This window comes from Thermobia domestica, chromosome 17 (genome assembly GCF_964235325.1).
Source record: "Thermobia domestica chromosome 17, izTheDome1.hap1.1, whole genome shotgun sequence".
Classification (NCBI taxonomy): Eukaryota; Metazoa; Arthropoda; class Insecta; order Zygentoma; family Lepismatidae; genus Thermobia; species Thermobia domestica.
This window is the reverse complement of record NC_137470.1, coordinates 80,790,493-80,806,101: the sequence shown is the minus strand read 5'-3', so window position 1 is coordinate 80,806,101 and position 15,609 is coordinate 80,790,493. Positions and strand designations below refer to the sequence as shown.

At 35.1% G+C, this 15,609-nt stretch overlaps 1 protein-coding gene and 1 long non-coding RNA gene across 3 annotated transcripts in view; one reads left to right on the top strand and one right to left on the bottom strand.

Moving 5' to 3' along the window:
* LOC145673783 (adenylate cyclase type 2-like) overlaps nucleotides 1-15,609 on the bottom strand; it is a 1,485,668-nt gene that overhangs the window by 1,192,960 nt on the left and 277,099 nt on the right. The gene's annotated exons all lie outside the window — the stretch shown is intronic.
* On the top strand, nucleotides 271-15,537 carry LOC145673782 (uncharacterized). Its single transcript, XR_014128813.1, has 4 exons — nucleotides 271-849; nucleotides 6,916-7,087; nucleotides 12,990-13,129; nucleotides 15,443-15,537. It is a non-coding gene; the product is annotated as an uncharacterized LOC145673782 (long non-coding RNA).

Here is a 15,609-nt window from a genome sequence, read left to right as displayed (position 1 = left end):
GTACAGGAAATACATTTTTAGAACGATAGCAGGAAAATAATGTAGCGAAAATTTTCACAAATTGTACTAGAAATATTGTGTTGAATGTAATGTAATATGTTTTTAATGTTGAGAGAGAAAATATTTTGGAAGCAATACTAAAAATGTTTTACATACATGATATAGAAAACAAAATAGGTTCCAAATTGACTCTCCATAGGACGTTTAGTCTTGGAGCCACTTTTCATACCGATTTACGTTAATGCAACGCAAAAGTAGTGTTTCATTTGGCCGGCTTTTAAGTCACGCAGAGGTTGGTATAGTTCTGTTCACGACATAAAATGGGCTATTTATGTATGCTGTGATATTTTCAGTTGAAACATGGGCTGATCCTGAAATACGAATTTAATTATTAGTGGAGATTGAGATACAATATAAAGGAATGTTCCTTGCCGGCCTGGCATCATTGGAATTTTCGTATGTTTCTCGTGCGTGTGTATTTTTTCAAATTTTAAAAATTTTATTCTGAGTTTTATGCAGAATTTATACTTTACCAATTATTATCCGGCGAAGTAAAGTACAGGAAAATAATGTATGAAGCTTAAATACTATCACGTTAAGTTGTGTGAAGCGAAGAGTTATCTAAAAGAAGGAATCATGTATTCTCCGACTTCTGATACGAGATCTATAGGGAAGTTAATGGATCGATTCAGAAGCTATGTAGATACTGAAAATACTTTTCCGAATATACCTATAGCCACAAAGCTAAATTTTGACGACACATTCGACCTCTTAAATACAAGGAAAGGGGAAGTGATGGCCAAAGACAATTACGGAAAAAGAAAAAGGAAGAACCATCAGCAGAGGAAGGTAGATATCAACGTTGGATATATTTTCGATAAAGTATCTTGTGAGCATAAAGTGTAAAGTTAATGTAAACTGAAATGAGTGTGCAATGAGTCTGAGAAAGCAAACTATAGATTAGTCTATTCCGTGCAGTTTTACTATCCGGATCCATAGTGTATGCAGTAGTAGGAGTAGCAGTAGAAAGGTTAGAAGCTCCCCCCCCCCCAGGGATTCGTTGGGTTCTGTTCTCAACATAAAATGGGCAAATTAAACACTTTCCAAAATTTTTCTGTACATTTTACAATCTGTGGATCCGTATAGTAAAACTGCACCGTCTTTTCTGTTCTAATTTAAGGTTCCTGATTGTAAGGGCCAGGCTTGAGTAATAAAATGTGGGGTCAATTACATAAGGCGAGAATAAAATTAATCGTAATGTACAGAATAAATCTGGGATATAGTATACAACAGGTCCTCATCATTTTCCGAGGACTCAGGAAGTTCAGTATTTTACGGATTATTCATTGAGGACCTAGCAACTTGAAAATGGGGTAACAAAGCGATTTTCATTTACTTATCGACTGAAACTTGTACATGACATACCACCATTTCTATACGTGGTGCAAGAGTTTGAACTATCCTCGAGTACGGTGCACTTTATGTGCGCCTCTGTAGTGACCTTGTACTTTATATTTCACTATGTGTGTGTAGAGGGAGAAGGGACTTGAACGCATATTGCATGTCTTGTGCTCGTGGATAGTTCTTACTGTTGCATTACGTACAAACGTGATGGTATTTCATGTAGAAGTTGTAATAGCACACATAAGAAACGCAGATCACGGTGTACTCATACTGCATGTTCCAGTGTGAGTACAACATGATCTGGGTTTCTTATGTGTTCTATTACCACTTGTACATGACATACCACCATTTCTGTACGTGGTGCAAGAGTAAGAACTATCCTCGAGTACGGAACACGATGAGGAGCTGTTGTATACTATTACCTAAATCTGCTTAACACTGAAAGATCTGGTAAATTTCCTTTTTTTGGGGGGGGAGGGGATAAACTAACCCAAAATAGAGATGAGTTGTCAGAATACAGCAGCAGTAATGTATTAACGTATACTGCGCTATTCTATTTTAGGTCAGATACTGCCAATATTTATGTTAACTTATTTAATCGGAAAATTCACTGTTTACTAGCTTAGAGAGTATTTTCAAAGTGAAGAGCTACATTTCTCGAAGCAGATTCAGTCTAGGAAGGCTTTAGCTTTGTGCGAATAAATATAGTGTCGTAGAGTTCGGATATACACCATGCTACAGTTCAAAATGACCCGTGCTATGTGGGAACTAGCAAGCACTAGTGCTGTCTGAATCAGAACGGTAAAGGTAGAGGAGGCAGCAAAGTGTAGGTGCGACTGCGAGTAAAGAGTGATATTGAAAAATAGAACAATTTACATATTTCTCCTGTACATTTTAATGGTTTATTCTCGCATATAAGAAGCAATTAAGAAGTTGTCTTTTACTGGAACATTGCCTTCATAACTTGAGTTCATGGTGGCTTCTTTGTGCAGTATGTAAATACAAGCGTATACTTTGAATCAGGGTGGATTGATTTAAATCAGTCTGATTTAAATCACTTGATTTTTTTAAATAAAAATCGTTGATTTAAATCAAATTCCGAAATAATTTAAAGTGAAAATAAGTAAAGTCCCGTTTCTGTTCTGTTATTCCGATTTTATGGAAGATGATAATCATAATACAATGAGACTCAAATGTACAGTATGTACAGCTTTGAAAACAAGTGTCATGTAGAGGATGATTAGGGAAAATCCCGTTTTGAACGGGTAACAGGGCAATCCTGTTTTCTTCTCTTCGTAACATAGGGTTTATATTGTAAATCGTTAGCTATTCCAACGGGGAAATCACCATCGACATTTAAGACGAAGATTCTTTTGTGTGTGCGTCTATATATTTGTTCCCAGATAATACGGCGTATTTAGAAGTGTCCTATCCCTCTCCGATTTTTTTTTTTTTTTTTTTTTTTGTTGTTGTTGTTTTGTTTAGACTTTATAACTTTAGGCAAAATTTATGTATTTCGTGCCGCAAGCTAGTTACAATTTCCTTTAAAATATGCCCCTGCCAAATATCAGTGACTTTTGAGGAAAAAAGTGTCACTTTAATAAACGTTGCTGTACTTTTTCCTTAACGCTTAAACTTTTAAATTATATCACCTATTTTTAGGTGATAGGATAAAATCTCTATTATTCGATTAAAAAAGTACCAATAAAGCTTTTTACTTTGTTTTTTCAAGATTGAAGGAATTGTACAGCACGTTACATATGCTTTCACTTATCTCTGCGACGAGACATAGGATGTGAGGACGTCATAAATTAAAAAAAAAAAAGATTTTTTTGTGTCTATTTTTATTATTTTTTGGCGGGCCTACATTTTGCATTCAGAATACTGAAATTCTGCACACTCGTTCAGTGCACCCTTAGTATTTTTCAGATGATTTCAGATCTCTGCGTGAATACAGGGGGGTCCAGAGGGGCGAAAATGTAAAAAAAAAAAAAAAGGATATTTTTAACAAAAAATAGCTTTCTTCGCGATTTACCCGCCTAAGATGAAGATATATGAATGGTACCATCTGAAAGGCTGTTCTGTTCCGAAGAGAATGATGTACGAACCATGATCTTAGGATAAATAGGGATGTTTTAGTAAACTGTTACCTGAGATCATGTTTTATACGGAAATCTGGGGTATTCGGGGATATTATTTTTCGCGGGCTTACTTTTGTATCTAGAAGTTTGAAATTTTGGACACTCATTCACTTCACCCCTTAGTATTTTTTAGATTTGTTTCAGATTGTTGCCTTTAAACACAGGCGGTACAGAGGGGTAAAAAGTAAAAAAAAAAAAAAAAAAAAAAAAGGGATATTTCTTAACAGAAAATCCGTTTTTTCGTGATTTTCCAGCCCCAGATAGCCTACACGATGGACACATTTAAATGGTACCGTTTGAAACTGTTTTATTCTAGGATAAATAAGATGTCTGAGGAAATTTTTATATTACACCCGTGTCATCTGGGGTATGGTGAGGATGTTCTTAGCTCATTGTTAAATATTTTTCCCGCCCTTATTATTCAAGATAGAAGCTTGAAATTTTATACACATTTAGTACACCCTTAGTATTTAACAGTTGATTTTGAGATCTGTGCGTTAACACAAGGGAGTCCAGAGGGGATCAAAATTTGAAAAAAAAAAAAAAAAATCAGAAAAAATCCCGACATCTCTCAAAATTTTCCGCTTCAGGGACATGATAGGGAAAATGTGAGTGTTACCGTTTTAAAGGCTGTTCTATTCTGAAGAGAATGAGGTATGAACCATCATCCTAGGATAAATAGGGATGATGCTTGACTAAAAGTCTATAATTTACCAAAAAAAAAAAAAAAAAAGCCATAATTTAAAGCTAAGAAACATTGTTTGGGATTGATATAGGTTAACGATTGGGGATTATTTCAAAATTCAACCCCAATACTTTCACTTAAATGGCATAATTGGCATTTAATACTAATTTGTAATGCTTTTTCTTCAGTTCGCGAGTTGTATTATACGAGGAGAAAGATTTGATTTAAATCAAAAAAATCATCAAAAATGATTTTTTAAAAAAAAAATCATGATTTTTTCCACCCGCTTTGAATTACGTTTTAAAACTTACACGTCAGATTATGATTTTCATCTGATTATTTCATCCATATTCACATTCCTTATATTTTGATTACTTACATACATTCTTGAACAGAGTCAAATTTTAACTTTCCGGGATGAGTGCTGTAGTAATTTATGGCAGAACGAGCGGATGTATTTTTTGTAACAGTAGAGGTTATACAACTTGATTTTAATTTGTATTGTAATGTATTTGTTTTAGTTTACATTTACGTGGGAATGTACTATTTTAGGTCCGTAGAGATTTGCAAAATTTACAAAAGGAGTACTACTTTTATTTCAGGAGAGCAGTGTATAATTAACAGGGTTGGCTGGTTTAAACCAGCTGGTTTTTTAAAAAAAAACAACTGGTTTAAACCAAGAAAAAAAAAACGAAAAATGCTTTAAATCGTGTGAACTTCATGGTGACGTTTCCACATATCAAATCATCCGCATTACTTTTATCTACTTTCCACCCTTTAATCAAGGGGTCCCGTGTTTAATTCTCGGTCGAACCACAACCCATCTTTCAAGTGTAAACCAAGTAGCGATTCGAGGTGTCCCTCTAAGCAGGAGTCCTCTCCGTGATAAACTTGGTATTTCATAAGGATGTTAAGCCTAAACATACGAAATGAAACCAAATGATATATTTCTACTTGAATGAATGCCTGTTGTTTTATAAAGAAGCCAAGGTTGCTTAAATATATTGATAGAAATTGCCCAATTTATCAAGTGCCTACGTAGCTTCCAACATCAGCTTGGATTTGACTTGGTTTTAATTTTATTGAATGATATATACATACCAAATTTGTAATTTAATACCTCAATTTTAGCGTAGTGATTATGATCCGTTGACCTTAAAATTTTACATACAGATACATGTAAAGTAATAACAGGATTTTCCTAATGGCTAAGGCGGGAGTTTCCCGATTTATATATAATTCTAGGTATAATGTTTTTACTTGTGTAACTGTTTGTCTTTTTGTCCTTCTGAAATTACTCTTGACAATTATATTAACAAGTAGGACCATGTAAAGATCAGTACCACGTATTTTTATCAGAAGTCCTTCGTGAGTGAGTCGGCAATCGCATTTGTGACCAATTAGTCCCGGTTTCGTGTCCAAATAGACAATTTCTCTTGGATGTAAGTCGAGAAGCGGTTTGGATTCCGCTTTAAGCTTGTGACCCCTTCCAGCATAACCTTGTTGTTGCATAATAACACCAAGGGGAAACAAACTAATTTCTGTCCATATTTAATATGAATACATAGAGTAAATTATTTAAACCAAAAAACTGGTTTAAACAAACGAACAAAAAAAAAGTTTAAACCTCCCCCCCCAAAAAAAAGTTTTTTTCAATAAAAACCATGGTTTTGGCCAACCCTGGTAATTAATAACAATATATGATGATTTTAGTCTTTACGTAATCATTAGCTTACGCGCATACGCACCCTCGCTGACGCACTTATTCCTTACGGACGCAACTTCACGCTGCCCCATTCCTTGTTGCGCTCCTGTCCTGACTCGGTTATGTAGCATTTGTAGTTTTTAGTGGCAACCACATACCCATGTTGGTTGGTGTTTATATCACAACCGTTTCAATGGCATTCCTTTGAACGCATATTTACACCCGTAACAAGTAACCCTTTCTAAAGTGTCTTTCGCCCAGTAATATAACTCTTCCCGTAAGAAATACTTTAGTTGCTGAGACTGAATTTACTGATCAAAGATTTGAAATGTAATGAATTTGAGTATGTGGAGCTAGGACAGTACTTTATACTTTTACTTGTTATCTGGCGTATATTGTCTTTCACTTTGAGTTCTGTTACTATGCTGAATAAAATTAACAAGTCAAAATACAGATATAGGCGTAGTAACAATGCAGAACGGGCTGTTCTTTTTATTTATTTATATATATATATATATATATATATATATACAAGAAAGGGAATTTCCATAAGTGATGACAAGTTATTGTTGTGTTTGATCTAGTTACGCATCGTGGTTTTAGTTGTTAATTATAGAAACGAGCGTAGCGAATCTTCTACAATTCGACTCGATCGGCATTTGTTTATTTGTTTTTCGTTTGTTCTGTTAATTATCGTAAAAGTTAAAATGAAAACGCTGCGTGTGTTTTTCTTCAACTGGCGGAAATAATTTTATTGCTTGGGGTTGTAAAACTTCAAATGAAACGTTTGTTTTATATCTTAACGCTTATGCCATATAGTCTAAAGAAGACGTGGGGATCACGGTGGTTCATTTGTAGAATGCTTACTTCTGGTGCGTTGGGTAAGCAGGTCACAATATTTCCTTGAGAATTCTTACATATTTATATAGAAAGCAAATTTAGGGAAATGATAATATTTATTTTTATTATTATATTTTCAGTTTTAGCTGAAAGGTTAGAAACAGCGGAAATGGAACTAGCTAGTTGTCATGCGAGGAACAAAGTGCTGGAATGCAACATGAGGGATCTTAAGACGTCGAAAGAAGAAATGGAATGTAAGCTGAAGCAAGAAAGACAAGCTCTAAAATAGAAAGGGATCATGATAAAGAAAAGGTGAGTGAACTATGTATGTTCAGATAACGTTCCATAGTTATACTCTTTATGCTAAACGAGATGGATGAAGATTGAACGTAAATAATTAAGAAATTACATTTTTGTACTCTCCCGCAGGGAATCGAACGTGAGACTACGTGCCCGAAATGCACACACACTAGTAACTAGATCAGCGGGCAGTACTATGTATTTTCAGATTACGATATTCATTTCTTCTTTTTGTATTAGAACAAGTGTAATTTGTCAGTTAATTACGTTACACAGACACAGTTTATTCAACTGAGTGTGAAATTGGGGGGTGGAGGGACTGTAGGCACGGTATTAAATAGTAGATCTCTCAATGCACCTAGTTCGATCCTAGAGTATGTGAGTTTATGATGGACAACGTGATGAGAGTGAGTTTTCTTTTTCCCTCCACATTTTCTTTTCACCATTTCTTTCATCAGCATCCCTAGTTCGATCCTAGGCTGTGCGAGTTTATGATGAACAACGTGATGAGCGTGAGCCGCAGCTTGAGGCGTGAGCGTGAGCTTTGGCTAAAAGTGTAATAATTGGTTTCTTTCTTTACCAAAGTTTTACATTTAATTAACATAATAATGCCGAGTGAGCGTTAGCGAGTGGAGACGGGTTAGTGCCCCGCAGGGCACGTTGTTTTCTGTTTTTATTACAGCTAAATGGGAAGACGTTCCTGTGTTCTAGAAGATTGCTGCCTTCTTGGTTATGTCACTAACCGTATGTCTTGGTTATGTCAGTAAACAATATAACTTTCTCCACGTTTCTTTATATTAGTATATATCAGGGTTGGCAAAAAACATGGTTTTTATTGAAAAAAAAAACGGTTTTTTGGTTTAAACCAGTTGGTTTTTTTTTTTTTTTTGAAAAAACCAGCTGGTTTAAACCACCTTGGTTTAAACCAGCCAACCCTGGTATATATATAGGGTGTAAAAAAATTTAAAGCATCAAACCTACAGAGGTGATTTGTCACATCAGAGCAAAGGAATAGTTCATATGGGCCTGTGGTAAAAAGTCCATACTTTCGAAGCTATAGACTGTCGAAGACATAAGAAAATAAACTTTAAAAATCTATAGCTTCAGTGTGGGACCGAGCGCAGTCAAGGAAGACATCACTTAAGAACTAGTATGTGCCCTATTCAGATACCCATGTTTCAGAATTCTGCGGTGCTTGCGTATCAATGGACAGTTTATGAGCACTTCAACTTTTCTGAGTATTCCTCAACTGGCTCTATAAAAATTAATGTGTAAGTGCCGCAAGATTCTGAAATATGGATATTTGGATAGGGCACGTACTAGCTCTTAAGTAATGTGTTGACTCGACTGGGATCGGTCTCACAGTAGTGGAACTCTGGACCTCTAAATTTCCTTTTCGCACGTTTTCGGCAGCCTGTAACTATAGACGTTTGACCACGGGTTCATATGAAATTTTTTTTTTTCTTTTCGTGTGCAGAGTAAGAATTAAATGATAACTTAGCTGCTGATAGTCGAATTTCGGTTAAAACTACGCTAGAAGTCGTGTAGCCGAATAGTAACCGAGTAGTACTCAGTGATACTACACTTTGCCTTTTCCTGGATTACTATAGTACGGAAGGTATAACGTCGTTGCTTTCCCGTGAAAAGTTGTAGTGACGTTTATGGGGAGTTGCCAGCTTGGTTACTCGTGGCTCGCTGAGCGCAGTGAATGGTGGCTGGTGATTTGCTATCCTCTTACCACACCCCCAGTGACGAGCAGGTCCAAGTGCGGGAAGCCAATGACGCTATACCTTCTGACCTTTAGTTACCAAGAAAATTGTCAAAAGGTGTTAACCAACTTACTTGGTTACTTTAAGCAAAAGGAATAACAGCTGTACAGTTTTGCGGTAAAAATAGCCGTCTCGTCTTTGTAATTGCTCATTGCACTTAATTATTGCCGGTACTTGGGCTGTTATAGACAATTAGTTATTTTAACCCCTCTTCCTTGGTTGCAGGACTCAGTTATTCAGGATAAATTAACACGTCTCAATTGATCTTTCTTTTCGAGTATCGAAATGCTTATATAATATTAAATTAGCTGCAGTATGGGATATTTCGAAGTAAATTTTTCTGGTCACAGTATGAAACATCCTCAGATATGCTAGTTGTCATTGTCGTGTATGCGATGCACTAACCAATTAAAGTAGTGTATACTAATTACGGCTCTCGATAAATATATTCATCTTTATTAAAACTTAGTTGCTATATAGATGTATATGTAGTATATAAGCGAATTTTAAAGGGAAATGTAGACATAGTAACTCCCACAGGATTTTTTTACAGGGGGAAGTGGGCAAAATGACCGACATAAAAGCAAAGACGCGGATACAAATACCTAGAACCACATAATATTTAATGTAAAAAAACAATTATTACAACTCACTGCTAACTTCACTAACTGTTGTGTGTGAATAAAAAAAAATTAGCATATTTTAATACTAATTAGGAAAATCCATTGCTAAAGCAAGTGCTCCCTGCAGCGGGCGGCTATGGTTACAGAATACAGTTTTAGTGTTATTGATACTTCGTAAGTGAAATCCTCATTTAGTTGGGCGAGGAATCTAGAATACAATAGTGCTATGATAAAGAAAAGAGTAAGTTTTTATATTTTAGGTATGTTTTGTATTTGTAACCTGTTCTTCTTTCAGCTATGGAGACAGATAGTTATAATTCTTGTTGTGGTATGTACACTCATGACAAAAATTATTGTCGCATGTCTATAAATATGTTGTAGGAATATAATTTGATAACGAATTCGTCCGGTATTTCTTATAATGTTAGTATGTGTATAATCGGGAAAGACGATGTATGTGGCAAATTTCATGTCAAAAGAGCAGTAAATAAGAACAATAAAACGAAAATAAAACTTTCTTGTCCATTTAGCAACATTTTGTTTTACTCATTCTAATTTTCGGGTTTGTAATTCTTTTCTTCTGAAATTTACTACGAATATACATTTCCCGATTATACATGTAGTATCAGTATTAATAGTACCCTGCAAAATCATTATCAAATTATATTCTTACAAGACAGTTATAGATATGCGACAATCATTTTGGACATGAGTGTACATAGGGATGGATATAAATAAAATATATTTTATTATAGTTTGGTTTGCGCATGCGTATCTTTTGGTACATAAATTAACAAATGAACGTAAGTTTATCTCGAAAGTCGAAGTTTGCGTCGAGCACTTCCGGTTCGAATTTTAAAATTCTATTTTACGGTTGGTAAGACCTAGTTACGCACTTCTCGAAAAAAAAAAAAAAATTGTATTGCTTGTGTGTGCAACCGTCTTGTCGCAAAAAATTCGAGAAACCGTCAAATTTTCAAAAATCACCTTTCTCGAAATCACCATAATTTAAAATCCTGAAATGTTGTCAAATTGTTCAACTTTACATGAATAATAAACACCCCAAATAGCATTGTCGACCAATGCTTCATGAATGAACTACAGCCTCTTGAAGTTAGCGAAGTTTCATTAACTTCAATATCACCGTTGGTAACACTGAAAACAATGAAAGTGCAACAATTTGATGATGTTTGTGGTTCACATTCATTAAATAAAGAATAAAAGTTTTTCCTGGCTCCTTTTTATTATTTTGATCAAAAAGGCTCTCTCAAGTAATAAGATGAGCCTCCCCTTCTCCGTTTTCTTAAACCGATGTAACCTGAGGTGTAAATTACGATTACGAAACAAAGTTTCACTGATTTTTTCCACTCTGAAGTAATTATTTGCTTACTTAGTGTCTTCTTCGCTAATAGCATGTAACCATGGCAGATGCTCCAATAGGTGTAGGTGCACTCACAACTCGTAGCACGTTGTCGATAGTCACAAAACACTTATATTCTCTTCTCTTATTCTCTTCTGGAAACCTGTACCCTGTTGAAGGTGCATGTGGAAACAAAGAAAAAATAATGAAATGAAATCTTGGGAGTTTTACGTCCCACGTATATGCCGGTTAGGCTAAAGGAGACAGTGATTATGAGAAATGAGTGAAATGGCGGAATGAAGAAAGTGGGAGGAAACGGGAGAACCCCGAAAAACCCACCAGCACGGTGTTTGTCCACCACAAAGTCCACACAGCGCGAGCTGGGATCGAACCAAGGACCCCAAGCACCGGAGGTGAACGCTCTACCACTGAGCCACCGCGCCTCCTGAAAACACAAAGAACACTGCAATTTCATGTAATATTTGATTTATTGATAATATTTCTGCTATCCATCACTGGTTATTATATATGTATGTAACAAAAGTTAATTTTTGCAAATTTCTTAAATCTACACTTTGAATTGCAGAAGCTCGATTTTGGGGAAAGCATGAAGTTAGTCCATAGTGACCCGTTACTGCCATAAAAGCCAAAGATGACTTCGGTAAATACCAGTTACCGGTCGCACACTTTCCCTTTTTTTTTTTTTTAATTGTCGAATTCGGTTTTTGGCAACAAGACGAGAGTAATACCCGGAGTTGGTACTTGCACTATACTCACGAATTTTTCTGCTGGTTTAATACTGTGAATCTGTTTTTCGTTTTCCCGTGTTGCCACATTCTTATCCCCCCTCTCCCCAATACGTCGCAGAGACCCTTACCACGGCCGGTTTCACTAAAAAGCCACTGCTTTATCGGACCTGTCTGCATCTTGGACATCTGAAAGCAATTTTTAAAGTGGAATGCAGCACCATCAGAAATCACTGAAACGGTTTATTAAATTGTAGACACTTATTTTCACGTACTCGAACCTTTTTCTATAACGCATATTTTCGCTTTTCTTCGAGTATTTTTAGAATCTTATTCATGGCTATGAGTACGAGCCGAATCGTGTGTTTTGTCATCGCTTATTATGGCAAAACTGTCAGTTGTTTCATAATAATATATCACTCCCGTAAAGGAGATTTGCTCGTTTCTCCAGTGATCACTCTGAACTTCCCTTTGCAGAATAACAGTCCAATTTAAGCGAAGTCCACATGCAGTAAAATAGAATTTTTATCTTGAAATTTTACACGGTGCTTTGCGGTAGCATTTTTTTCCACTTTCATTGTTGCAAACTGTGACTTCAAAGTTAACGAAAGTTCACTAACTTAAAAAGGCTGTAGTTCATTCATGAAGCATTGGTCGAGATGCTATTTGGTGTGTTTATTATTCATGTACAGTTGAACCATCTGACAAAATTTAAGAATTTGAAATTATGATGTTTTCGAGAAAATGACGATTTTGAAAATTTGACGATTTCTCGAATTTTTTGCGATAAAACGGTTGCACACAGAAGCGATACTTTTTTTTGGGGGGGAAGGAGCGGGTAACTAGGTCTTACCAACCGTGAAAACAGAATTTAAAATTCGAACCGGAAGTCTCGAAAAAAAGCATAAACTTCGACTTTTCACATAAACTTACGTTCATTTGTTAATTTATGTACTTAAAGATACGCATGCGCAAACCAAACTATAATAAAATATAGTTTATTCATATCCCTATGTGCATACCACAACAAGAATTATAACTCTATATGTCTCCATTGCTGAATTGTGAGGCTCCGAATTTGACCATTTTCCACGTTTTCTACAATTCATGAATTGTACTCCCCGTCCTTGATGGCCCATTACTTGGTGGGAATTTTTTTTTCGACAAAAAAAAAGCCCCTTAAAAACATGTCTAGTTCTATTAAAAAAAAGTTTGAACCATATCTGAGATGGCGATGGTACAATTTTATTATTTATTTATTTATTTATTTTTGCCTCAATTGGAACTGAGATATCTAATTTAAGTTAAAAACAATGTACATTTCTCATTAATTTTTAGTTACTATAAAGATGTGACTTAAAATTTGTAAAATACTGTACATATTTTAATTTTTTGCATTTTCTTTTTCTATAATAGATTATTAAAACACATGGTACAAAACGTAAGAAATGTTTATTAAGCACTGACCTGTTCCGAGAGATCAGAAAAAATGATTACGAGCTGGTTTTGGAATGAACATAGCTGTTCTTTATGCTATGTATTGGGTAGTTCAGGAAGTGAGTATTTATTGAATGTTTTATTATTATTATTCGATATGCCCATTAAACCATATAGTTGAGACTATTGTATTGATAGAAAGTTGAGACACTATAATATTAATAAATTTTCATAGAAATAGGCACTAACTATACATTTAAATAGGAAGAATGGGTCAAATAGAATTTACTGTAGGCAGCCAATGACACCCCAAAATAAACAAACTTCTGTTCTTTATAATATATTGCAGAATAATGCTGGATTTGGCCCATAATTCCGTCATGGAATGTTAATGTCATGGTAATTGTAACATAAGACAAAGCAAATTATTCAATAGGTATATTAGATTTCACTGTTGTTTCCTTTCCAATTATCTGTGTTGCAAATACGTAGTAATAAGCAGTAATGCAGTGTAATGAATTGCTATGAAGTTATGAATATCCTTTACGTTAGAGATATTGTAAAGATAACTTCACAGAAGTTTACTTTGGGGATGCCTACAGCAAATTTTATTTTAGCCCAATATAGATTCATGCTGAAAAAAATTTCTGCAGGTCATTGTCTCCGATTTTCCTGAAATTAGGATATATCATTCTAAAAACAAAATAATTAGACCCATTTTTTTCTGCACTATACACACACACACACAAAATTAAAAAAAAAAAAAGAACTAAATTAAGCATTTGTTGCAACTGAGACTTTCAGTGACTGTTTGCCATGGCATTTTAAAGAAAATGTGGATCAAATTTAACCTTTCCGAACTTCTTAATTTTACGTTGTGCAGTTATTTTTTGAGTTTTAGTGATATTAATGCCTATTTTTAAGGCTTTTAGTACGTAATCATCCGGTTTCTATTTTTGAAGTACATTATAACCCATTTAAGTAGATTAACCTATTTACATATACGGCTTTGCGTCCAAACGTCTCGCGCCCAAACGTCCTGCTCCGGTATCACAGGGTGGTATAGGAGCAGAGGGCTGGTGTTATTTACCATTAGCCTTTAAGATATATCTATAAGTGAGCATAGTGAGAAGGATCACATATACTTCTACCTTATTAATTTATACAGTATGGCGCTAAATTCGGTGTACAAAAGCAGAGGGGTGATTCCTGAGAGTTAAAAAAAAAAAAAATCCAATAAACATAGGGCGGAAACTCCATCGTTTATGTGTTATAGGCTGCTGAAATCATGAAAAAATGAACTTTAAAGGTTCATAGCTCCAAAACTATGGGACCTACCTTGGTCCGGTCAAGACTTCCCTATCCAAAAATGCGTGTTTCAGAATCCTAAGGTGCTTCCACAACAATGTTTATAGAGGGAGTTTGACTATGGGCCTATGATATAAAGTACTCTCCAACTACCTCCATAAAAATTGTTGCGTGAGTACTTTAGGATTCTAAAACATGTATTTTTGGATAAAGCACATATTAGTTCCTAAGTGAAGTCTTGACCCGACTTTGGTAGGTCCCATAGTTTTGGAGCTATGGACCTTTAGATTTGATTTTTTCATGTTTTCGGCAGCCTATAACACGTGAACGATGGGCTTCTCGCCCTAAGTTTATTGGAACTTTTGTTTGTTTTACTCTCAGGAAACACTCCTCTGCTTTTGTACGACGAATTTAGCGCCATACTGTAGGTATCGTTAAAAAAAAATGTAAATATTAAGCTAGGCTTAATCTGCACTTTTTAAAAAAAGTTTATATCTCTATTACTTTATGGCAGGCATGCATATAGCGGAGTTGGGATTTGGGCACCAGAGTCCAGCGGGCAAGCTCTGTGTCGGTTTTTACATTATTTATTTACAAATACTGAACAAAAATTAAGAATAAATTAAATCTTTTAAAATTTTTTTTTCTTTTTAACTCTTTTTAAAGCGAGCTTATCTTCTTTATCTTTTAAGTCGAAGCAGGAAATATAAACCACCGAACGATTTCTGTGTATGAACTCTGTCAAACTCGTAACCCAGCTGAGTTACTTTCCTTCCTTCGCTCAGTAATACTCATGCATCTACAGTTTCCATTTTCATCCTAAGTTAAGTTTATTGTGTTCTGTAATATCATTATTTTAAGTTTGGATCATAGTTTCAATTCTATATTTACACTATAACTTTATTCAGCGTACCAAATTTGAGTGATAGTTATTAAGATATTTACTATATAACTTCCAAAAGTATAGGAAACAATGTTTTAGTATTTTGGATAGCCTGAGATAAGATAAAAAACCCGCATAAAACGCTTCGTTTGACTTAACCTTGATTCTGAGATATCTTTCGTTTTTAAATTTTGTCACACATGCTACAAATAGTAATTTTACAACAATTGGTTTATTTTAGGAGTCCACTGTGTTTGGAGGCTATCAACCGAGATGATTTCAAGGTACGCCGCACACAGGTACCACATAGACGGTACCAAATTTGACCGTAAGTAAGGATGAATCCCAGAAAAAGGAAGAAAGTGTTGTGACTCACCTAGCATTTCAGTGTCTTCCTATGTGATAAAC